Source organism: Vulpes vulpes, chromosome 13, assembly GCF_048418805.1.
Source record: "Vulpes vulpes isolate BD-2025 chromosome 13, VulVul3, whole genome shotgun sequence".
Taxonomy (NCBI): Eukaryota; Metazoa; Chordata; class Mammalia; order Carnivora; family Canidae; genus Vulpes; species Vulpes vulpes.
Window position 1 is genome coordinate 51,760,257 of NC_132792.1, and position 26,587 is coordinate 51,786,843.

General features: G+C 40.4%; 1 pseudogene; it reads left to right on the plus strand.

Annotated features, from left to right (window-relative positions):
- Positions 1-26,587, plus strand: part of LOC112930568 (small ribosomal subunit protein uS13-like) — a 126,496-nt pseudogene that overhangs the window by 98,915 nt on the left and 994 nt on the right.

The window sequence follows — 26,587 nt, forward strand, 5'->3', positions numbered from 1 at the left end:
CCACACCCATGGCTTTTGTAAACTACATTATGATTGTGTTTAAGAAACGTGCCATAAAACCCCATAGGCTTTTCTTCTTGTTGGGGAAGTAGGCCTCGATGCACGCCAAACTGGAAAATCATGTTATAACCATCCATACCAACTTGTCTGAAATCTAACTTGAGAAAAGGCTAATTGTAAATATCTCCAAAGGAATTTGGTCCTGAAAGAATGTGAAAAAATGGGCATGAACAGCTGGCCATGCCCCTTTAGGAAGGTACTCCGTGGCTAGTATCTATGTGGAGAGACCAGGAAGAGTCATAAGGCCCCAGGGAGTTTCCAGGGGTGATGACAGACCATCTCCTCCTCTTCCCACAAGATACAAGTGGGGATTTCTTCCATTGCTGAATAGTCCTGAGGACTTCCCCAGGCTCCTTAAGAGAAGGTACCAAAATGGAACTCCCCACTGCTGGGGACTCCTGAGGTTCTCTTTACATTGGAGTTCTTAACCCACACTGCATTTGAGAAACACTGGGGGACTTTATAAACTATATCCCTGGACTCCATCCCAGATCAATGAAATCACTCGGCTGGAGATGAGTGGTAGGGTCCAGGCTTAGGCTGTTTTAGAACCTTCTAGGTGAGGTTCATGTATAGTAGAAGTAGAGAACCACTGCTTTAGGCTGTCTGCCTGGTCACCACAAGGGCCCCTGCACCCCCACTCTCATGATCAGAAAAATTGGAGCATATGAAGATTTGGGGTTTGGCACTCGTTTTTCTTTCCTATCCTTCAATAGCCCTTCTCCATCCTCTTCCCATGCCCAATGCTTTTAGGTTCTATTTCTTTCTGCCTCTCTCCTGTATCTCCTCTCCTATAGACATCAACTCACAAGAAATTATCAGGAACCCATTTATATTAAAATATATAAAACTGATAACCTTAAGTGACCATTCTATCAGTGGCACTGTTCCATTATTCGTGTATACTATAGATAGAATACAGTTAAGGGAATAAGGCTTTAATATGCCATGGACAGTTGGACAGTGGGATTTGGTGGAGCACCCCATACCACATCCTCTACTACACCCATGCTTCGGAAAAGTAGCATCTGTTTAGTCAGAAGATGCCTGCTCCCTTTGCCCTACTGGTCAGGACTCTGAGGGCTTCATTTGACACAACTGTATCTTGGTTGGATGCTCTTGGGAGCAAACTGTACATAAAATTAAAGAAGGGGAAACGAAAAAAAAGTATGCGTTGACTTCCAGAGATATTCTATATGACTTGAAAAGTGATCAGAAAGCAGAAAAATTCTGTTGTGCCAAGGACCAGCTCTCCTTTCCCTGAAAAAGGAATATTTTTGCCCTGAGCAAACATAAGGAGATGGGATATGATTCTAGTGTAAGAAACCAAATAAGTGTTTAGCTATATCCTACTTATCTGTGTGATAAACAGTCAAAACTAAACTGTATGTATCTTGTGTGGTTTGAATTGAAGCCAATAGATCAGCGAGAGTATGAAGGATGAGTCATTTCATGCTTTCATGATGTTTCACTGGAGAATGGGCACTGCTGCCCAAATGATGCAGCTTTAAAACAAACAGCAAAAGCCCCTTGGTCATCACAACCTCTTTACATCAAAACTAGTACTGTGTTTACATCCTCTGGGAAAGTCACCACAGAACAAATAATGAGACTTTTGCGCATACAGCATAGCACTTATCAGAAGAAACCAAAAAGTCTGTCCTTTCAGAGTAGCTGGCTTCAAATATTTATTTATTAAATGCAGCTAATGTTTGAGCCCAGATTGCTTATTAAATATCAACTCCAGGATTTGAAATGTGACAAGCTAAATTAGTTATAAATGACATACGAGTAACGTGGGAGACTTAGCTATGTTGCTGACTCGCCCAAACGTTCTGAACCAAATTTCTGTTAGTAATGTGTTGTCAGAGAAAGTGAGGGGAAAAGAGATACAGCAGAGAAATCTATATTCTGTCCTAAAACCTAGTGTGTGACTGATGAATGGCTGCCATGGTCAAGGATGAAAAGAGGACAAACAAACAATTGATACAAATACATTAAATTCACAGAAACTCTTCAGGACCTGACTTTATGAAACAGAAGCAGCACCAGCCAAGACATTTTTAGATGGCCCTTTTGTGGTAAAAATAATTTGAGGTTATTCTATTCTTAGAAGTTTGGAAGGAATCTGTTGACATATGGCTCTAACAAATTACAAACACCCCCAAATTTTTGTTAGGAAAACATACCGCCAACTGTGAAACGTGTGGCTCATTACTATTTGGGAAATGCTTCTGTAATAATTTAATAATAATAATAGCAATACTTTTAACTTCTGACTGTTTTATTAATACTATTTACCATATCCTGTTGGCTAACTTCACATTAGAGGTTTCATATTTACTATAATAATAATAATAATAATGGCATCTAACATTCATTGAATGCTGTCCATGTGCCCAGAATTGGGTCAGGGGCTTTGTGTGTATTATGTCATAGAATTGTCATTGTTTCCATTTTGCCTATGAGGAAAGAGACTCTGAGAAGTGAAGTGACTTACCCAATCATGGCCACTATGCATAGGCTGCATATTTCAGTTCCAACTTTGTCTATTTTGCATATCTTTGCTTTTAACCACTACACTTGATTGTTTCCTCATAGAAATTCATCAGCAAACTAAGAAAATAAGGTCTAACTAAGCTATATCTTGGAAAATATAGACATATCCAGTTGGGTATGACTGAAATATTTCTCTAGCAGTTTAGACCACTTGGTAGCATTTTTTTTTTAATTTTGTGGGAGACAGAATAAAACAAGAAAATATACAGTATGTTATGGGAGAAAATCTTTGCAACTTTGAGGCAAGCAAGGATCTCTTGAGATACAGAAAGCTCAAATAATAAAGAAAAAAAGTTGATAGTTGAACTGCACCAAAAAATTTTAAATGTTTTTTCTTCAGGAGACACCAGCATGAAAATGAAAGCAATCTGTGCACTGGGAGAAAATGTATATAGTGCAAATACCTGACAAAGGACATGTGTCCAGAATATATAGAGAATTCTTACAACTCAATAAGAAACAATAACCCAATTAAAACCATGGGCAAATGATTTGAACTGATACTTTACCAAAGAAGATATATGGATGGCTGATAAGCAAATGAAGAAACACTTAACACTATTAGTCATAGAGAAATGCAAATTTAAACCACAAGGAGATACCACTACCCACCTACTACTATAGCTAAAATTAAAAAGGCTGAAAATATCAAGTGTTACCAAGGATGTAAGAGCAACTAGAATGCTCATACGTTACTGGTGAGAATGTAAAATGGTACAATAACTTTGGAAAACGGTTTGGCAGTTTCTTACAAAGTTAAGTATATACTTACCATATGACCCAGCAATTGTAGGGATTTACCCAAGAGAAATGTGAACATATCCATGCAAAGTTTTATAGATTTTATTTTATTTTAAAGATTTTTTATTTATTTATTCACGACAGACACAGAGAGAGAGAGAGAGAGAGGCAGAGACACAGGCAGAGGGAGAAGCAGGCTCCATGCAGGGAGCCTGACGTGGGACTCGATCCCGGGTCTCCAGGATCATACCCCGGGCTGAAGGCGGCACTGAACCACTGTGCCACCGGGGCTGCCCACCATGCAAATTTTTATACAGAAGCATTCTAGAATGTTTATTCAGCTTATAAGAGTCTCGACTTGGAAACAAATCAAATGGCCATAAACTGATGAATTAATAAATAAGTTGTGGTACATCCTTAAAATAGAATATACCAAGAAATAAAAATGAACCACTTATACATGCAATAATATGGATAAATCTCAAAAAAAAAAAATGCTGAATGAGAGATACCAGACACAAAGAGTATATACTAGAACAATTCCATCTATATGAAATTCTAGGAGAGGCAAATATAATCTACAGTGATCTGCATGATCTATCTTTCTTCTCTACTGGATCTTTCCCATTAGAATAAAACATGTTGTTCTTTCTCCCACACCCAACCCAACATTAAAGAGCACATCAGCTGTTGCCTGGAGCCAGGGTTGGGGAGATAAATTTACTGCAAAGAAAGGGTCAAAAGGAAACTTTTGACCTGATATAAATGTTCTATGTCTTCATTGTGGTAGTAGTTACATGTATATAAGTTTGTCAAACCCATCAAAAGGCACACTTAAAATGAGTGTTTTGAATTGTATGTAAACTATAGCTCTGTGTGTGTGCATGTCGCACTTATTAAGTTAAATTTTAGCAAATGGTAGAAACAAAGTAAGGAAGAAGGATAAGGAATGCATGGGAATGTGGTTTGATGTCATTTTTAAGTAGGTAGAAGCAGGAAGACCAATTAGGAGGTTATTGCAATAATCTAGGAGAGAGATGATGATGATTTAGTTAGACCGTAATGGCAGCAGTAGAGATAGTGAAAAGTGACCAAATTTGGGTAGATGTTGAAGACAGAGACATAGGAGTCACTCATGAATTGTATTTGGGGTGTGAGTAAAAGAGAGGAGTCAGGCACTAGTCCAAGATATTAAGCCTGAGCAACTGTGAGGATAACATTGAGATGGGGCAAACCTTATGGGGGAGTTTTTAGGGAAAGACCAGGAATTCAATTAGGACATGTTAAATTTGAGTTATATGTGAGACATCCAAGTAGAGATATTGAGTAGGCAGATATGAATCTAGAGTTCAGAGGAAAATTCTAGACTGAACATATAAGTTTAGAAGTCATTGCCATACATATGGTTTTTAAAACACCAGACTAGGGATCCCTGGGTGGCGCAGTGGTTTAGCGCCTGCCTTTGGCCCAGGGCGCGATCCTGGAGACCCGGGATCGAATCCCACGTCGGGCTCCCGGTGCATGGAGCCTGCTTCTCCCTCTGCCTGTGTCTCTGCCTCTCTCCCTCTCTCTCTCTCTCTCTGTGACTATCATAAATAAATAAAAATTAAAAAAATAAAATAAAATAAAACACCAGACTGGATGAATTCACCAAGAGAGTAGAAAGAGAAAAGAAAAGAGTTCCAAGGACTGAGCGTGTAGCACTTCAATGTCCAGAAGCCAAGGAGAGGAAGAGAAATCAGCATAGAGAGAGAAGGACAGAACAATGAGCAAGGAGGAAAACCAGAGTGTGCATTTTTTTTCCTTAGAAGACTGTTGGGGAGGAGGTGTTTTTATTTTTTTTTAAGCTTTTTATTTATTCATTTGAGAGAACACGAGCAGGGGGAGGGAGAGGGTTAGAGTTTGAAAAGGGAAAAGCAGACTCTCTTCTGAGCGGAATGCCCAACTTGGGGCTCAATCCCAGGACCCGGGGATCATGACCTGAACCAAAGGCAGTTACTTAACTGACTGAGCCACCCAGAACCCCTGGGAAAAGTGTTTTTTAAAAAGGGAGTGAATACCTGTGCTAAATCCTGCTGACAGATCAAGTAAATTGAGGACTGAGCTGACCATTGGATTTGGCAATGTGATGGTCAACAGTAACTTTAACAAGTTTGGTGGAGTAAGGGGGGGAAAGCCTCATTGGAGAGAATTAAACCAAGTGTGTGAGGGAAGTAATTGGAGACAGCAGTGTAGAAAAAAATTTTAAAGGACTCTTGTTATAATGAGGGGAGTGAAATGGCCCAGGAACCAAAGGGAAAAGGAGGGATAAGAGAGGATTTGGGGGACAAAAAAGAAATAACAGGATTGATGCTGATGAGCATGACCCAAGAGAGAGAAGAATTGGTGATGCGGGAAAGGGGAGGGGTAACTACCAGTACAATGTCTTTGAGTTGGCAAGAGGCAATGGGAGTGTAGCAGACAGGCCATAATTTGAGAAACATAAAACAGGAAAGGACCCTCAATCAGACTTCCAATGACACATACGTTGTGATTCTCTGGGTGCTCCCAGTGTAGCTCTGGCTCGATATCTTCCAGATGTGGACCATAAAGGAAAAACCTCCCCTTGCTCAACTGAATGTCTGGCCTCTCACCCCACTATGACCCTGGCTCTCCATGCCACAAATCCTATTGCCAAGTTTCTGAATGTTGCAAACACCCTTCTCCAATTTATGGGATGTGACTTTTCCTTAAAAGTCGCAAATACACTTCTTTTTCTCCTAATTCTGACATTTTCATATTTGATGGATGTTGAATTATTCTCCCAAATAGTTTCTGGCAGGATAAAACCAAGTGAGCTTATTTTAGCTCTCCGTTGTTTTTCCTGTGGCATTTTCTCTTATGCCAACCCAACTAAGGAATGAGGTATGGTGGTGAGTGGCTGCTGCGGAGCTAGCAGACTGTGTTCCTAATCCAGGAGGTAGGTCAGGGAGCAGTCCTGTGGAGTCCACAAGAACCACAAAGTTAAAAAAAATACTTTGTAAACAAAGCCACTAAAAAAACAAGGGTTACATAAAGGCTCTGACCAGCCAGTTATATCATCTGAGATGGAGTACAAGAATTTTTAGCAAAAAAGCCCAAGGTATATGTTGTAGGATGAAGCCTTAATACCCTTGCCTAATCAGTTCAACCACTGTAGTAGTTATGCCTTGACTGCCAGGAGCATAAATATTTTGAAAGTCTTTGCCATTTTTATTATTTTAAGAGTGGGTTTCTAGTTTCCATGTGATAGAATTGAAGTACATGCTGCTATAATTACCTTCATATCTCTAGTTACTCTGCAGGGAAAAATATGGTTATGTGAATTCATTCAGAAACTTTAACAACAGCCTTCTATGTGTTAGGCCTTGCACTGGCCAGTAGGGATTTTAAAATGATGAAGGCGTGCTTTCTGCTTCTAGGGATCTCACTGTCTAGTTGGGTAGACAAATGAGAAGTAAGTATGTGGTAAATGCAATGAAAGTGATCAGTAGGGTAGTAGACCTATCCATAGCCCACATGGAGAGTCTGTGCAGGCTGAGAGGCTGCTAGAAGTTTCATAGATGATGGAAACACCAGAAACCAAAGAGATGACAAGGAGATGAATGGGAAACCAAAGATGTTCAACATTTCTGAACCATAGAGTAGGAAATTGGAATGAGTTGAGACTTACAGCTGGAGAGGTAGGCAAAGGTAAATAGGGGCCAGCCTTGATTGCCACATGAAGGCATCAAGTAAGTGGTGAACATCTACTGGAAGCTTTAGCAGGAGAGTGGTGTGATCAAATCTTTCTTTCTTAATGAAATAAGTAAGTAAGTAGGCTCTACACCCAACATGGGGCTAGCCAGGTGCCCCTCAAATCTTTATCTTAAATTTCTGGTGAAGGAATTTTAGGAGAAAGTGTAAGTTGGATTGTCCAAGAGGCAGATCCTGAACCAAGGACTTGAGTTCAAGTAATTTTTTTTAAGGAAATGATCCCACAAGAAACTAGTAAGGAAATAGAAGAAACAGGATAAGGAGAGGCAAGAAGCCAAGCAGAAGAGCCGTTTCAAGTTAAGTCTCAGACAGCCTGATCCTGTGAGGAGCTCTGGAATATAAATTACACTACAGTTTGCCCCACCTTAAGGCAATGAGCTGGTTTTTGTGCACCCACGCCAGTCAGTTGTCCTCTACTGTCCACCCTGGGGGAAATGAAGATTCTTGGGTAGTTCCTGTTTTCCCTATCAGCTAGCAGTTTCATTGCCAAAGGACAGTCCTCTTTCACTTACAGGTACTGGCAAAGCATGCAGAAGCTGGGGGATGTAAAAAACTGAGCTGCTGAAAGAGATGGAAGCAATTTGAACGAAGCACCCAGAGTATCCACAAGGGAACTAAATTGGAATAATTTGTTTGTTTTAAAAATATTTTTTTTAACAAATAAGTAATTTGTTCAATAGGTAGCTATAGCTTCTACCCCATTCCTTAATCTTACCCCATCTCTGACTGTCATTTCACTTCTAAATGAGTGATGGTATCATCAGCATCCTTGGGCTAACTGAAGGGATAAAGGACAAAGTGATAATTGGGGATGAAGTAAGGGTAATGAGAGCACACATTAACAACTGGTAATGAATAACAATTCTTTTTTTTTTTTTAAGATTTTGTTTATTTATTTGAGAGAGAGAGAGAGAGAGGAAGAGAGAGCATCAGAACCCTGAAATCCTGACCTGAGCTGAAGGCAGATACTTAACCGACTGAGCCACTCAGATGCCCCGAAAAACAATGATTCTTTTAAAACATCTCCAACTTGCTTTTCCAAGTAAAAGAATATATAGAAAAATGACATTTATGTGGCTTGAGATGGGACACTAATTAAGAAGGTGCTGCCATATGAGGGTGAGGAATGAAAAGGGGCAAGAACTCCTCTTGGGCTCATCAGACCCATCCCTTGGGAAGGGCAGCCAGGTGGGCTCTCCCCTTGGAACATTATGCCTTTTATTTTACACATAATGGCTGTGTCTCCAGATTAGGGGTGCTTGGGACTGGCTGACTTCCCACAGTTAATAATTACATATTGTTAGAGCTTCTGCTCATTAAATCTTGAATTGTCTAGACACTATCTAAAGAAACAAGGCCCTTTAAACACTGTCAACTATGTTGATTTAGCTGTGACTCATTTAGCATTTAGCCTTACATTGGTCCCAAATCATAATCTGAGATAAATATTAAGAGCAAATCTAGATCACTGGCTCTCAAAAGGGGTGAGGGAGTACAATTTTGCCCCTCAGGGAGCATTTGGAAATATTTGGAGATCCTCTGGGTTGTGCCCAGCAGGGGATTATTCAGATAGTGCTGTTAAGTATCTAGTGGGTAGAGGCAAGAGATGCTGGTAAGCATTGCACAATGCACATGACAGTCTCCCTCAACAAATAATTATCCGGCCTCAAACGTAAAACATAACAAGGTTATAAAACCCTGATTTAGATAGGTTTGTTGCAGTTGGGAAACAATGCAACAAGAATAAAAACCAAAGGAGGAGAGAATATTGGAGAATGTCAAACTTGGAGTCAAGTAATGGTATCTTTGCTCCTCTAACCTCTCTGCTTGGCACCTCATCCTGTGTAACCTGTGCCGTTCGTCCATCAGAGTCATCTCAGAAGCCCATCTCCTCAAACATATCCCTTCCCTCCTTTGTATCCCTTTTGCTCTGTGGTGTATCTGTTAGGACATCGCCTTACTTTGCCTTATGTTAGTTTCTCCTTTGAAACCTGTCTCATTTCCCTCTCCATGATAGGAAGTCACACAGGGTCTCCAAGTTTGACATCCCCAATATTACCTCCTTTTTTGTTGTTGTTTTTGTTGTTGTTGCTTGTTTGAATCAAGTCAAAATGGATTAAATTTAATGACTTGCTCAGTTTATATCTAGCAATGGGATGAGTCAGAGTAGACAATGATGTTTACTCTTCGTCTTCTGGTCTGTCGTTTTCAGTCTTCTCCCTGGAGTTTCAGTGAACTCAGGGGAATTAGATGATCCTTATCCATTTCCCTTTTGTTCTACCACCAGTTCCCTAATAAGAAGTGGCCCCGACTGTGAAATTCTTTGGAAAACAAGTCCAGAACTCTAGTGAGTAGGCATAAATACTGAAAGAGAGAATACTCCAAGCCTTATAATATTTAGATGGATGTTTTAAGATGGTGTGGTAGGCAGAATTATGGCCTTCTAATGATGTCTGTGTCTAATTCCTGGAACATGTAAATATGTTACATTACATGGCAAAGAGGAGTGAAGTAGCACATGGATTTAAGATTGCTAATCAGCTGACTTTGCAGTGGTTGATAAGCTTGGATTGGGGTGGGGGGGGAGTAGTATAATCACAGGGGCCTTTAAATGTGAAAGGGGGAAACACAAGAGTCAGTATCTGATGTGAGACCCGCCATTGCTAACTTAGAAGATGGAAGAAGGGACCATGCATCAAAAGCAAGGAGAGGGGACACCTGGGTGGCTCAGCAATTGAGCATCTGCCTCTGGCTCGGGGCGTGATCCCAGATTCCCAGGATCGGGTCCCACATCAGGCCCCTTGCATGGAGCCTTCTTCTCCTCCCTCTGCCTGTGTCTCCGCCTCTCTTTCTGTGTCTCTCATGAATAAAGAAATATAAAATCTTAAAAAAATAAAAATAAAGAGAGTAAGCCACTAAAAGCTGCAAAAGGAAATCTGTACCTCCCTAGAGCATCCAAATGAAATCCATTCCTGCCAAATTTTTTATTTTGGCCCATTGAAACCCATTTCAGAATTCTGACCTCCAAAATCATAAGATAATAACATGTTGTTTTAGGCCACCCAATGTATGGTAATTTGTTACAGCAGCAATAGGAGACTAATACAGCTGGACACTTAAGTTTGTTGTCTATACAAATTGGGTGACAATTTTACAGCAATTTATTTTTTAAAAAATTGCATCTTATCATATAAGTTTCTAAAGTTTCTTCCCAATCACAAAATGTTCCTGACACAGGAGGGGAAGAAAATTAGAAAAATTTAAACTGACACAATTAAAGACAAGCCTGAATCTTGTCAAGACTTTAATGACTGAAGAAACATGCTGGCAAGATGGCCTCATCTTCCAGGCTTTGTTTCTTGAGACTCCCAGATACCTCACATTCAGAAAAAGAGTAGGAATAAAAAAGATCGAGAGCTAAAAAAGAAAAATCAACTTTAAAATACTGTGCTTCCAGAGTACCTGGGTGGCTCAGTGGTTGAGCATCTGCCTTTGGCTTGGGTCATGATCCTCATCTTGAGCCCCTTGTCAGGCTCCCTGCTCAGTGGGGAGCCTGCTTCTCCCTCATGTTTGCTGCTCCCCCTACTTGTGCACACACTCTCTCTCTCTGTCAAATAAATAAATAAAACTTTTTTTTTAATTTAAAAAAATAAACAGTGAATAGATGTTTAAAGAGTATCCTTTTGAAAGGGTACTAACCTGTTATCCTGTCTCTTTGGCACTGGTATTTGTGATGTGTGTGTGATAAGATTCATCTACAGGGGGCAGCCCAGGTGGCTCAGTGGTTTAGCACCACTTTCGGTCCAGGGCGTGATCTTGGAGACCCGGGATCGAGTCCCACATTGGGCTCCCTGCATGGAGCCTGCTGCTCTCTCTGCCTCTCTCAATCTCTCTCTCTCTCTCTCTCTCTCTCTCTCTCTCTCTGTGTGTGTGTGTGTGTCTTTCGTAAATAAATAAATAAAATCTTTAAAAAAAGATTCATCTACAGGGATATTTAAGGTCATTTTTCCCTAAACTATTAGGGTTTTGGAGTAATCTCTGACTTTTAGGAGCCTAAGAATATTAACTTATCTCCTTAGGGATCCCTGGGTGGCACAGCGGTTTGGCGCCTGCCTTTGGCCCAGGGCGCGATCCTGGAGACCCGGGATCGAATCCCACGTCAGGCTCCCGGTGCATGGAGCCTGCTTCTCCCTCTGTCTGTGTCTCTGCCTCTCTCTCTCTCTCTCTCTCTCTCTCTGTGACTATCATAAATAAATAAAAATTAAAAAAAAAAAGACTTCAGAAATCCATCTTTAAAAAAAAAAAAAAAGAATATTAACTTATCTCCTTAGTTTTATTGTAACCACAGTCTTAGAAGTGAAGAGCTGTTTGGTTGCCATGTCAGAATCGAGTTGCATTTTAAATAGCCAGAACTTTTAAATGACTCTGAATCATTTAGTATTACAGTGTTGACATGTAATAGTATATGGAAAATATAAACAGACTAGCTTTCAAAAAAGAGATACCCCACACTAATTCTGGTAGTGCTCTGTTGTAAAACGTGTATATTTTATGATGAGTCTGGAGTGGAGAAGTTAGAATCAGAATGCAGTATTTTAGGTCTAAGATCTTAGTTCCCCTTCTTAATATGTAGTCAAAATTAAATGAGAAGACTCTAAGTTAGTAAAAAGTGTGCTGTTCAGTTTTTCTGGTGCTTGAATAGAATTGAGAAAGGTATTATATAGGAGTTTTCAAAGAAGAACCAAAAAGAACCCAATAGAACCACTGGTGGTTCTATTCCTTTTAAAGGATTGAAAATAGTATAAAAGTGAAGCTAAACTTTTAAGTTTTCAACAGAAAGGTATACATCTCAGTTCTATAAAAACAATCAACAGGGTTTGAATATAGGCATTTAACTGTAGGTGAGAATAACTGACAGAGGTTCAAGCCCTCCTCCTGCTTCTCTAAGAAAAGTCAGCTACATCAGGGAAGTGAGGGAAACCAGCAGGAATACAGATGTTCAAAGAACCCTTTTCCTCCCCCCGCCCCTCCGTGGCAGTTCCAGGGGGTGGCTGGGGGCAGGGAGAGAAGGGAGATGGACTCTAGTTCCCTACAACCTCCCTTTCCCCAAAGTCATCTTCCAAAACAAAACAAACCTGCAAGCCCAAACTCTGTCCGATCAATGCAACTTCAGAACGAGCCGTCCAGTCCGCTTTGCTAGCTCCACCGGCGTCCCTCAGCCCTCCTGTATAGTTGGAGTCCTGACTGCTTCTCACTCAAGGACACAGTGAGGGGCAATTTGGTAGGCATGGCCCCGTGTTCTCGTGACACCTCATTTACACCTTGTAATAAAGAGTCATCTCTCTGACCTTGATAGATTTTTTTTTCCAGAAAAGTGAATTATTTATATCTTCTTATAGCCACATATGCTGCCCAGAAGTCACCCATTTATCTGACATGTTTTATTAAGGACACCAGATGTTCCTGCAGTAAGTTTTAGGTATCACACCCCCTGACAGAGTCTAAAGGAGAACCAGACCTTCAAGTGAATGTATACAGAAACTTCGTAAGCCTCTAAGAATGGAAAATGTATTTTGAGACATTAGCATACGGAGGCTGAGAATTGCCCATTTCTAACTCCTCACGTGTAAATAATAATTGATTCACATACCTTCTCTTCCCTGCCCACACCTCCCCCTCCTCCCTGCATCCACTCCCCGAATACTCCCCCCCAACTCAGGAGTTAATGAAAGTTATTAAAACTTGGAGTTTTACTGTCTATGTATCTGTTAAGTCAGGCTTTTTTGGACAATAGTTTACTTTGATTCTCCTGATGTCTACACAGGCCAAGGTAATTAGTCATTAGCAATTATGTGCTGCTAATTACCGCTAGTGCGAAGTGCCTGGGAGACGCCAACACAGGGTGTTAATAGCAATTTGTTTTGTGGGTTGGAGTGGTGGTTTGATTCCATTTCCTATTACATCCTCAGTACAGTGTATCTTAAGTGGCGTTGTAGATTGGAAGTGGCATTAAACTTTCAGCAGAAGACATCCTTCCCACTTGGACATTTTCATGCTAAAACAGCCCACTTGTCAAAACTCTTAGCTATCAGGGTGACAGATGTTACATGATACACAACTAGGTAGAAAGCTGGCATCTGACATCTTTTAGCTGTGCGGGCACACACGTCAATATGCCATAAAATGCAGACACTTCCCCACAGAATCTGGATAAACACTTCTTACTGCGCCTTTGCTGTATCAATTTGGAACAGATGGGTTGCTGTTTTTCTGATGTATTATGACAAGCAGCAGCAACTACTAATCATAGCACCAAGAACTGTTGGTGTCTAATGCTGTTCTTTTTCAATGTCACCCATTAAGTGACATTCTTTGCTCCTGAACAGAGAATAAAATTTTTCATTTTTAAAAAAGAGAGAAAAGGGACCCCTGGGTGGCTCAGTGGTTAAGCATCTGCCTTTGGCTCAGATCATGATCCCTAGGTCCTGGGATTGAGTACTGTATTGGGGTCCCCATGGGGAGCCTGCTTCTCCCTCTGCCTAAAAAACTAAAAATACAAATAAAGAGGAAAAGGATTAATTGATAGTTCTCAGGGAGAATGTGAGAGCCTTTAAGACTAGGGTTTTCCTCTTCTTTTCTCATGCTTTCAGATCTTGGTCTGCACACCACCATGTATACTGAATTTTGTACATTTTCCTAGGCGCCAAACTTTGAAACCAGGTACCTAGACAGCACGTTAAGGAGGCAGGGCCAGGGGATAAGGGTGGGTGTAGCCAGTGCCCATTAGGACCTGAAGCTCCCATCAGCACAATCAATCTATAGTCATTCACCCTCTCAGCACAGGGGCTATGGTTGGTCCCCTGCTTCCATCTATGTGCTGCCACTGAAGGACCTGCAGATTTGTTTTAACCTGGTTTTATTTCTCTTTTTTTCCCAAGATTTTATTCATTTATTCATGAGAGACTAAGAGAGAGAAGCAGAGACATAGGCAGAGGGAGAAGCAGGCTCCTCATGGGAAGCCTAATGCAGGACTCGATCCCAGGACCTAGGGGTCATGATCTGAGCCAAAGGCAGATGCTCAACCACTGAGCCACCCAGGCATCCCAACCTGGTTTTATTTCTATACAAGAACACCAGGCGGTACACAGACTGAGATCTCCTGTGTGTACCCCCACAGCCCAACCTCATGTGGCGGTCCTGCGTCATACATGCCATCTAGGCGTCCCTGGCACCTCAAACCAAGCATATCAAATCACCAGAGTCTCTTCATCTGATTGGGTAGTAGAGGGTGGTTTGGGGAAATAGGGTGCCAGAAAAAGGAATCAAAGTTAGCCTAGAATGTCCCCGTGAACTCCCCAAAGCAGCCTTGCCTCTCCTTGGTACAGACTCCACTTTCACGGCGTGGGGGCTGCCCTCACTCCCCATCTGACTGCCGTGCTTCATGGGGCTGCACAGGTTTGTTTGCTTTTGAAAGAGAGTGTAACATGACTTCGTTTCTTTAGTGACAGCTACACTGCCTACAAGCTGGCTGATGTCTACGGAATTCACAGAGTGTGAAGCGGGCCTCTGTGGGTCCAAAGGGGAGAAGAAAAACCACAGAGTGATTTATTGCCTCGAAGGCCCTATTCACAGATAATGGAGAGGAAGAAGCCTGTTCCAGATCCAGAAGGGGTGGCCTCTTGTCTCGCATCTAGGTAGTGGGAAGCAAAGGCAGTTTAGCCAGTAATTCCACGACATTAAGATTCCTTACTTATATCTAAAATGCAAAAATTCCACCTGGAATTCAGAAATCGTGTCCTGATAAAAGATGCAAAATTAAGTACAGTAGTTAATGGTGTGGAATTTGGAGTCAAACATTCATGCTCCAGCTGGCTCTGACAGTTGCTTGCTGCATGACCTTGGAAAAATTACTTAAATTTGGTTTCCTCATCTATAAACTGAGGATAACAGAATCCCATTTTACAGGGGCATTGTAAGAATCAAATGAAACGTTGTATGTGAAATGCTCTGTGTCTGACACAGAAGAAATGCTGCACAAACCAACATATAATTATTGTTTAGATTAATAAAGCAGGGGAAGGGGAAGAAATGGTGAAGGCAGGAAAAAGTATGATTTATTAAAAAAAAAAAAAAGGTATGATTTATAGAGGCACCTGAGTGGCTCAGTCGGTTGGTGGGCATCGTGGACTCTTGGGTTCAGCTCCAGTCATGGTCTCAGGTAGTGGGGATCAGCCCTGTGTCCCTTGGACCACTCAGCTCAGAGGCTGCTTAGAATTCTTTCCCTCTCTCTCTCCCTCCCCATCTGCTCCTCCCCTGTTCACTCATTCTCGCTCACTCGTGTGTGTGCACTCTCTCTCAAACAAATAAATAAAATCTATTTTTAAGTATGATTTATATATGACCATGGTTACCTATAAAGATTTTTCCCTGAAGTAATTACATTATCTTGAAGATTCAGTAAATTCGACCTATCCCAAAAGGGGACTTAGAATTCCTTTGCATTCCTATCTGTGGGATGCAATCTGACATTTACTGCCACTTTATCGATTCAAGTTTGCAGAGACTTTTATCTATTCCAATGAATTTTGCCTAGGAGCAGGCTCCACTGTCTCCAGCTAATGCCTTAGGACGGCCTCCCAGAAGTAATATCATGACAGGGATGAGTGACAAAGGAGTTATTTCTCTTCCTCATTTTTTTTCCTTCTTCTTTTTAAGAGGTGACATAGCTATCTAGTAAAGCAGCCAGATATAAATATAAGTAATACTGGTAAATTTAAATAAATATTAAAGAACCCCATTCACAATTTCTTAAATGCAATAAAATTTAACTTTGGTTTCATCTCCATGCTTAAAGAGAACACTTCTTTTTGCTCACCATAAATCTTCACCTCTGGATATTAAAGGGTCAGCAATTTTATTCTGATAAATACCCAGTAATACCACGTAGCCCAGAAAATAGTCCTCACAGCAGCTTCCTTAAGTGAAGGAAAGGAAACATTTGATAATCAGATATTTTAGGGTCCAAGATTCAAATTTTATCCTCAGTACAAGCCTTTTCAATTTCACAAAGAAACAAAAAGCCTTCCAAAAAAAATACATAAATGTCAGAGAAAATTTAGTTAAAAAAATCCCTTGATTTTATTCAATTAGGTTTTGGTTTTTTTGTTTTTGTTTTTTCTGTTCACACTTAAAAGACAAGAAGTAACCTTAATAATGCACTCTCTGTTTTAGAATACGGGGTAGCAGTTTTGTTTTTCCCAGTGTCTCCCCTGCTCTTACAGTTTTCTGATTCCTCATTCTATTTAAAAAGATGAGGGATTTTTTAAAAACAAAAACAAACCAACCAACTAAATAGTGTTTCTTAATATGATGGGAGCAGGTCATATTTTATTTTCTAATGAAACCTCTTTCTGCCTCACTGCAGGCAGCCCTCTACTTTTATATACATTTCTATAAATGTGTTTGAAGATTAGATATGTGAATATGAAAAATCAGATTTACGTGTTGTAATAGGCTGACTGGTGGCCCCCAAAGACACCCACATCCTAATCCCCAGGACTTACAAATGTGTTACTTTACGTGACATCAAGTATTTTGCAGCTTAAAATTACATATGATTAAATTAAGGCATTTGAGCTACAGAGATTATACTGGATCATTCAGGTGGGCCCAATGTAACAAAGGTCCTTATGAGAAGGAGGCAGGATATCAGAGAGGAGAGGAGATGCTATATTGCTGCTGACTTTCAAAATGGAACGAGGGGCCCCTAGAAGCTGGGAAAAGCAAGGCTCTCCCCCAGAGCCTCTAGAAGAAATGCAGTCCAACAGACTCCTTTTGGGCTTCTGACCTGCAGAAGTGTAAGCTAATCTATTTGTCATATTTCAACCATTACATATGTGGTAATATGTTATGGTAGCAACAGAAAATTAATATATATGCTATATGAGGATTTGGGATCCCAGAGGAATAAAATACATTATAAAATCTCTTAGAGTTCCCACTGTTGCTGCTGCTTTCAAGTACTGAAAGATTCTGAACAGGTTAGACTCTTCCCAGGTCCCAGGATGGGAGATGGCAGGGTAAAAGAAACCAGTCAGGCCGTCTCCTGTCATCCCAGGGCTTTAGGAAGTTAAGCTAGGTATTGCCAAATCTGCCTCCAGTTCTCTCTCCTCTCTGCCCACTTGTGCCCACTCGTGCCCACTGCCTCTTACTCTGCCACATTTAGATCACAAGCAGTTGTGATCTCTAACCAGCCTCATACTGATGGCCGGGGATATGGGCATGAAAGGAGTCTTTCTTCCTCTGACACCCAGCCAAGTGGTGCTCTGGTCTACCAGAGAATGCATACAATGCATACAACTACCAGCTGAGCTACCCCTGGCGGATTTTCAAGCAAACCTGCCTTTGCTCCATGCCTACCCTTGAGAATAAGGAGGGAGGGTAAGGCAGGACAAGGGGATGATTCCTACCCTGGATGTTTTCCTTGTGTAAGCCAGCAAGCTTGAGGGCCCTCGGCATGCTTTAGAGGCTTGGCAAGCAGAATGTAGCGCAGGTTGGGGGCACAGGCGGGACCTGTCAAAGGTTTTAAACAAAGATGCATACTTGTTTCCACATTCACCCCAAATTTCTGCTCAAGGAGTAATGGAAAATGATCCAAAAGAACCAATTCAGAAAGTCTAGGGAATAAAGGCATAATTCATTTGATGTGGTTTGGAGACACTCCGGTCTGCTTCATAGCTGAAACTTAATCGCAAATATGGCCCTCGTCACTTTAAATATAGAGATTAAATTTTATAGTATTTTGTAAAGATCAGGATGCCTGGGTGGCTCAGTGGTTGAGCTGTGCTTTTGGCTCAGGGCATGATCCTGGGGTTCAGGGATTGAGTCCCGCATCAGGCTCCCTGAGAGGAGCCTACTTCTCCAGCTCTGCCTATGTCTCTGCCTCTCTCTGTGTATCTCTCATGAATAAATAAAAAAATATTTAATAATAATAATATTTTATAAAGATGGGGCATTAGTGTAGATAGGTCACATTCAAACTGGAGTCAAATCCTTTTCCCCTCCTAAATTTAATGATCTAGTAAGTTAGTCTCACAATCAAACTTATTCTATTGGCTTGAAATCTTTGTGTTAATGGGCTGCTGACTTTAGTACTAATGAATTAACCCTTTATACTATGCAAAGTGGTTTTATTACCTATTTTAGACTCTTTAGATTGCATTCTTAAGGGCTCAGATTTTTTTTTTCAATTGGACAAGGAGAGGATTCCATATATTGAGACAAAACTTCATTTTATGAAATACAGAAGAAGATAATAGAAAGAGCCCTGATTTTATCATCAGGAGACCTCAATTCTCTTTGCTCTGCAGCTTCTTAGACACCGGCCAAATCATTTAACCTCTCTGAGGCTCTGTCCCTATTCATAAACTAAAATAATCATAGTGTCTATTTCTTGGGGTTGTTCTGAGGAGTAAATGAAATACACTATGTGAAATGTCTAGCATAATGCCTAGTACATGGGATGTACTCAATAAATATTAGTAATTCTTGATATTTTATTTTTATCACTATTATCTTTTTTCCTCTATCTTACTGAGCTGTTTGGAAGCCAAATGAGGTCACTTCTTCCAAACATTTATTGAGTTTTTGCTATGTGCCAAGTATTACAATAGATGCAGAACACAGATGTGAGTGCCTTCAAGGAACTTGCACAGAAAAGGCACAATTTGATACCTATTAGGAACCATAGGAAAATCAACAGAAATAGAAGACAAGTTTATAGACAAGTCAACAACCTAGTTAGCAATAGTTAAGCACATGAAAAAGCTAGCCAACTCAATGTGTATAATTGGCATTATCTGTGTGGAAAGTCAGCCGAGGGAGGGATCAATGGGTAAAGATGTGTTGTTCACCCTTGGTGATGGCAAGAGATAGAGTGTGATGATCAATATTTATGGCTGAAGATGAGACACTGAGGGAATCATTTGCTATGATTCTACCCTTCTAGAAAGCACCAAGTAAGTGAACTTCAAAAGCTTACTTAACCCTGCTTTGTGCCCATTCTTCCAAATTCTATTTTTCACTGACAAGCTTCTTTTTTTTTTTTTTTTAAGATTTTATTTTGAAGTAATCTCTACACCCAGTGTAGGGCTCAAATTTATAACCCCAAGGTCAAGAGTCCCATGCTCTACCCATTGAGCCAGCCAGATGGCCCTAGACTTTTCTTATAAAAATAACTTGTGCTCATTGTAAAAAACTCAAAAACATAAAAACAAAATAAAAATCATATATAATTCAATACTACAGAAATAAGCACTAGGAATAATTTGTCTTTTTTCAGGGAATTTCTAGAAAAGTTAAACTTTTACCTATGAACCTGAGATGTCTGCCAAAGTTACCCTTCACTCTGAGCTTATAGAGTAGGTTGGCTCAAGGCCCCTCCCTCATCTCCCTGGAGTTGCAGTTCATGCTCTAAGATTGCTTCAAGTTCCCCCCGGGGGTTACTGTCTCTTAAACTGGCTCCCAGTTCTGATTCTACCGAACTTAATCTTAAATCCACCTTCTCAAGCTGTTCTTTTTTTCTTTATTCCCCACCAATCTAAAGGTGGAACTCTACCCCTATAGTTTGATTTTTCTTGAAACTGTCACACAAGACATTCCTATATTTAGCAGATTTTACCAAATGAGAAAATGGAAAAAGTTTATATTGAATATATGAGACTTACAGTTGAATATTAATATCCCTTTCCTAAAATCTTTTAATTCTAATTCACCAAGGAGTATTTTTTACCACCTCTCTGTAGGATCCAGCCTCTATCTTCAATGTTATTTAAAATTGTTTTGTCAAATGATACCAAGAGTGCTTTGGGATTTTGATTGGAGTTGTATATTAATTTATGGATGATTGATACATTTAAAGTAGTGGACATCTCATATCTTTCTACTTAGCCCCTTTTAGTTCCTCTGTTTCAGTTGTAAACTGGATTTTTTTTTTAATTAACTGATGGCCATGTGTATGTACTTTAATCACTTTATCAGGTATTGTATTAGCCTTAATAGTTTTGTTTTGTTTTTAGTTTTAATAGTTCTCACCCCGCTTCTACCCCCAGGCTTCCTTCAAAGACATGCCTCCCTCCACCCTCTAACCAGAAATACAAAACTTAAGTTGCACTGTCCAGCCACTTTGTCAGCAGTTCTGATCACCTTTCACCTCTTTGCAGTATTTGATGATTGAGGACTCTTTCTTCAAATTCTCTCCTTCCTGGGTTTCCATGACACCACATCATCTTGGTTTTATTCTTTTCTCTCTTTTTTCACATACTCATCTGTTCTTTCCCCTTCTTCTCTTCCTTCTTTTTTTTTTCCTTCTTTTTTTTTCTTCTCTTCCTTCTGTCTTTCTTTCTCCTGCAACAGCATTTGTTTTCTTCTTTCTCCTCCTCTCTAACCTCTTTACCTTAGGGAACAGTTCTTTCTCATGCACCGACAGCTCCAGCTCTTGACCTCTCACCTGAATGTGAATCCTGCCTGCCCATAACTGACTATTGTCTGAATGCCTCTACTAAGAGATTCTGCAGGATATGCTGATTTGTGTCCAAAATTAAACTTCTGATTGTTCCTCAAGTCCACTCCATCTTCTAGTTTCCCATTTCCCACACAAACACCAAAAAGATTGTATCTTAAAATTACTTTGGACTTATTTTACCTACATTTATACTCATTCCTAACTCCAGACCTTGGAGCTTGCTGCTTTCTCTACCTAGAATACTTTACTCCCTTCTATTTGCCAAATTTTATTCATCCTAAAAGGTTTAGTTTCCACCTACTTGTCTCAAGTGGCTGGCCATGACTACTCGTCCACATCGATGTCCTCCTTTCTGCATTTCCCTAGCACTGGCCAGTTCCACTTGTGGTGGCCATGGACACCCCTAGGAAGTGATGGGCCTGAATTCAAAGCCAGGTCTGTCTGATTCTAGGGTCAGTGCTCCTAACTACTAGGTCTTGTCCACTGATGTGTTTTAATAGCTGACTGAAACAATCTCCTAGGGATCCCTGGGTGGCGCAGCGGTTTGGCGCCTGCCTTTGGCCCAGGGCGCGATCCTGGAGACCCGGGATCGAATCCCACATTGGGCTCCCGGTGCATGGAGCTTGCTTCTCACTCTGCCTATGTCTCTGCCTCTCTCTCTCTCTCTGATGACTATCATAGATAAATTAAAAAAAAAAAAAAAACAATCTCCTAATAAATAGAAATAAATTTCAGATAAAACACTAGCCCTTCACTACAAATTTAATATAGTAGAGGAAATGCATATGATGTATTATTTGTTCTTGGTATTATTTTAATTGTTTTTGCAAGATGATGATACCATTGAATGATACCACCATTGAGAGGTGGAGTTACTAGTGATATTTATGGAAGCCTGTTTTGGACAGTCCTCATTCTTTGCTCATGTACTTCCCTCCATGGATCAGCCTTCGCTGGTTCCCCTTTGCCTAGCTAATTCCTACTCCTCCTTAAGTAGCAGCCAATATTTCACTTTTAAAGAAAGCCTTTTATGTCCCTCTTGACCCTCCCCCACATCACAACTGATTGATCTAGAAGAGAGTTTCTCAATCTCAGCACTATTTACATTTTGTACTGGATAGTTCTTTGTTGTGGGAGGAGGGGCTGTCCTATATGTTGTAGGATGTTTAGCAGCATTCCTTGTGTCCAGCCACTAGATACCAATAGCACCCTCTCCACCCCCACCAGTCATAACAATAGAAAATATCTCCAGACATTGCCAAATATCCCTTGAGGGGCAAAACTGCCTACAGTTGAGAATCACCAGTCTAAGATGGGCATGTGACCCAAAGTGGGTTGATTTGAGTTCTTCCCTGAGGATTTTTAGATTGTAATTGAAAAAGAGGATCCAGTCCTCTCTGAGTCAGGTCCTAGGTTGATGTGAGGCTTCGAGTTGATGGAGGCCTTGCTTCTTGACCTCTCACCTGAATGTGAATGTGGAGAGATCTGGTTTGTGGTAGGGATAATAAAGCCTACATGTGGAAAAAATATACAAGACTCCTGGGGATATTCTAGTGCTTGATTCCAGTTGGTACCGAGTTCTTGCTATAGCTCTGCCTCAGAGCATCGTTATTCCAACCTTCTTTCCCTAAGCCAGTAAATATTAATACTTTTGTCTAATCAATTTTTGAATTGGGTTCATAACCCTTATAACCATAGGATTATAATACTCCTCTTTTGTGCTCCCTCAACAGTGTGCGCTATATTTACTTACCTGTTTCTATGACTAGACTATAATCTCCTTGGGGACATGAATTTCTCATTCACTGTTAAGTCCCAGCACCCAATAGGCAACTTGGCACATGGTAGATAAGCAATAAATATTTGTGGAATAAATTTAATTAATAAATAAATGGGTGAATGAATGAAGCAGGATATGTTATTCTCCGGGTCTCTCTTACTTCACTGCTTCCCATCCTTTATACCTCCAGAGGAGCTAAGCATGGGCCCCTTGCATACTTCTTTTTTTTCTGAACACTGTTCAGGAACCACAGTGTTCAAAAAATCACAAGGACTAGTTACCATGGCCTCAAGGGCAATGCATGACTAGATGAATTCCTCTGGCAGTAAGGAAATAAGATGGAGCCAAATCCACCAGAGAAGAATCTGTGATGCAAGAGGCAGCACATGACAAGAGACAATCCTCTGGCAGTATGGCCTGAGATCTGTCTGAGCCAGCCAGGAAGGAATCCCAGTCATTATCAGAATCTAATGTAACTGTAAAATATGACCTAATTAAGAGGTGTGTCAGCAACAGATTGAGAGTGTTCCCTCATACTTCTTTTAGAGCAATAAACAGAAATAACAACTACATTCTAATGTAAGGGTAAAAATAGTAACCACCTTTTATTTTTTTTTTATTTATTTTTTTTTTTAGTAACCACCTTTTAAAATTATTTCAAATTAATTGATGCACTCTCGCTGAGGACTCTCCCTGGAAAGTAGCATGCACCAAATAAGTGGCCGCTATTGGTATTATTGATTGGATTTTGATTCCCAAAGTAGGTTTTCTTATTTTGGAAATCTTTTTTCTTGGGACGCCTGGTTGGCTCAGTGGTTGAGTTGTCTGCCTTTGGCTCAGGGCATGATTCTGGGGTGTTGGTATAAGTTCCACATCGGACTCCCCGCAGGGAGCCTGCTTCTCTGTTTGTGTGTGTCTCTCATGAAGAAATAAATAAAATCTTAAACAAAAAAAAATATTTTTTTTTGGAAATATTTTTTCTTTTTCATAGGTGAAAGTCTCTCCACAGAAAGTCTTGGGAGGGAAATGATTTTGTTTTCTCCTAAATCTTCAATTAATTTACACTATATTTTTCAAAAGCATTTTATAAAATCCTCATACTTTCAATTATTATAGTCTAATGAGTGAAAGGCATTTTTCAAATGTCTTACTGTAAATAAATCTTATGTTAATAGCCAGAAGTAAAGGATCCCTGAAAAATAAGTTTCTCCAAAAATTTTTATTCTATACCTGTGTCAGGCAAATTTATTGCCCTCGTGCAGCACACAGATGAGCAGCTGGAAAGGCACTGAAAATTTCTGCAGATATAATGGTAATACTGAGAGGGAGCACAAACTGTCTCCTAAGGGTCCAGAGGGTTGGTTCACAAAGCCTTTTTTGAGAATGGGTTATTTACACTAAAAGCTAAAGAATAGGGTAACTATGTTGAGCGTTGGGTTGGGAAGGTCTGGAGAATTGTGAGAGATGACAGAGAAAGAACAGAGCAGTAGGGGCCTGAACATTAAGCTAAGATATTCCAGGCAAAGTCCCAAGGTAAGAAGGAGTGGGACATTTCCATTTCTGGAATGGAAAGCCTGAGGGACAGAATGACATGCGATGAACCTTTACAACACAGCAGAAGGAAGATCACACACAACCTTGTGGCTCTTGAGGACTCGAGCTTTTATCCTAAGACCAATGGGAATTCACTGAAGAGTGTAAGGGGAGAAGAGACATAATCACACGTGCTTTAGTGGCAGGGTAAAAGATTGTCACAGAATACAAATGAAAGATGATGATACCTTGGACTTAGCAGCATTCTGTGGTGGTGACAGTGACAACTTAAGTAAGTAAATGGATTGAAGAAGTGTGTAGGAGATAGACTGGGAAAGTCCTGATGGTTAATAAATTGGAAGAGGAAGCATGGTAAGGAAGAGGTAGGTAAAGGATAAATCAATGACTTAACCAACTGAGTGGATGGTGGTGGCCTTTACTAAAACAGAGAACACTTGAGAAAGTAAATATTTGGAAGTAGGAAGATAATGAGTTCCGCTTTAGAAAACATTGAGCTCTGCATGCCTATTATGAAAAAGCCTATGGACGTATCCTTTTGACCGCTAGATCGATAGGAAGTTCTGGGAAAAGCCTTTGCCAGAAAAATGGATTTGAGAATCACCAGCATGAAGATGGAAATGGGAACTCCAACATCTTATGAGATCCCCTAAGGAGAGTTTTTAAAGTTTTTAAAGCAAAGGAACTCAGGATAGAGTCCTTCGGAACTCCCGAATTACATGAAGAACAGAGGAGACAGAGCCATCAGAGGAAACTGAAAAGGGCAACCAAAGTAGGTGGGCACCAGGAGACTGTAACGTCACAAAACCAGCAGAAGAGAAGGTGTCACAAAGGGGTAATCAGTTGCCTCAAACATACTAAGGAGTTGAGAATTAAGTCTAGATTTAAAAACATGTTAGATTTAGCAACATGGAACTCTTTATAGACCTTAATAAGAATATACTCAGACAAGCAGAGGCAATAATCTCTTAGGGAGAAAGTGAAAGACCTCTCGAAGCCAGAGTAGTTGTTTTTGTAGCAGGCTATGATTTATCTCTAGAGTGAACCAAAACGTCACTGTGGGAGCTGTGACTACAAGAAACCTACTGACAGGGGAAATGGAAGCATGTGGACAATTTATGTAGTGGTACTGCAGGCAAATTTTATATATTTCTTTTTTTTTTAATTTTACATATTTTTAAAAATATTTTTAAAAGATTTATTTATTTATGATAGAGAGAGAGAGAGAGAGGCAGAGGGAGAGAGAAGCAGGCTCCATGCCGGGAGCCCGACTTGGGACTCGATCCCGGGGCTCCAGGATCGTGCCCTGGGCCAAAGGCAGGTGCCAAACCACTGAGCAACCCAGGGATCCCTTAATTTTACATATTTGAGAGAGAACATGCACATGAGCAGGAGGACAGGCAGAGGGAGAAGCAGACTCCCAGAGAGCCCAATGTGGGGCTTGATTCCAGGACCCTGAGATCATGACCTGAGCTGAGGGCAGACATTTAACTGCCTAAGCCACCCACGTGCCCTATGTATTTCTTTTATTGTACTATTTGTGTAATACTTTATAAAAATTTTTGTGGATATACCTTGGGGGAAAATAGTATTCCTGGAGAAAAAGAGAATGTGGACATTTGGGAGGTGAGGAATGCAGAGGACGAAATAGGTCATTAGAAATAGAGCTCTTTGGCCATGTCTGATATAAGGGATAGAGCATCAGAGCAGTGCTACATGGGAACCTGCAGTTGGGGAAGGCGTGAAAGTGTTTAATATTGATGTGAAGAAGCCACAGAGGGCAAGAGTAGAGTCCCAGGGAGAAGAGAAGACCTGGAGAGTGCAAAGTTCCAATAAAGAGTAGGATGCTTCAAAACAGAAAGGAGGTCCAGGGAGAAGAGGAAGGCTGTTGTCATGGTAGTTTGGCGACAGGAAGTTGATAGTGATCTAGTCAAACCACCCTAGTTTCCCTGGGAGGCTGACAGTGAGAATAAGAGGGGACAGCAGGTGGTTAAAGGAGGTGAAGAGAGTAGACAAGGGCTGGAATATGTTTCAAAGAGCTTTTTATTAAAGTAAGCATGGTTTGGGTCTTAGGAGCTTGTAGTCTTGTCTGTTCCTACACTTAGCAATTAAGTACCTACTCAGGAGCTTTGACATGGTTTACATTATACTCTAGAGATCAATTAAGAAAATGATACTAGTCTCAGAAAATTCATGATTGCAGTGGAATATACAAAACATTAATTACCGTTAACATATCTTTTGATTCGTTATATATATGTGATTACATTTTGACACTTGAAGTTATATTTTTAAAACTTCACATTGGCTTGCCACAGTTGTATGTTGGGCCTATGTAAGAATGTTCTTTTCATCAAAGTGAATTTAAGTGGATTTTGCCCCTGTCCTTTTGCAGTATTTTATTAGTTTTCTGCCATTTTCTAACCTGTGTCATAGCACATTGTTGTATATCCAATCCTTAAGTGGTTTCTACTCTCCTACCCTTCTGAATAAACTGCCCACACTAATACCGCTTTCTTCTCTTAACTCACTAATTTCCCTTTTATTTAACAGCAATAACTAATATATATTGTGTGACATACATGCATTTTTCATGACCT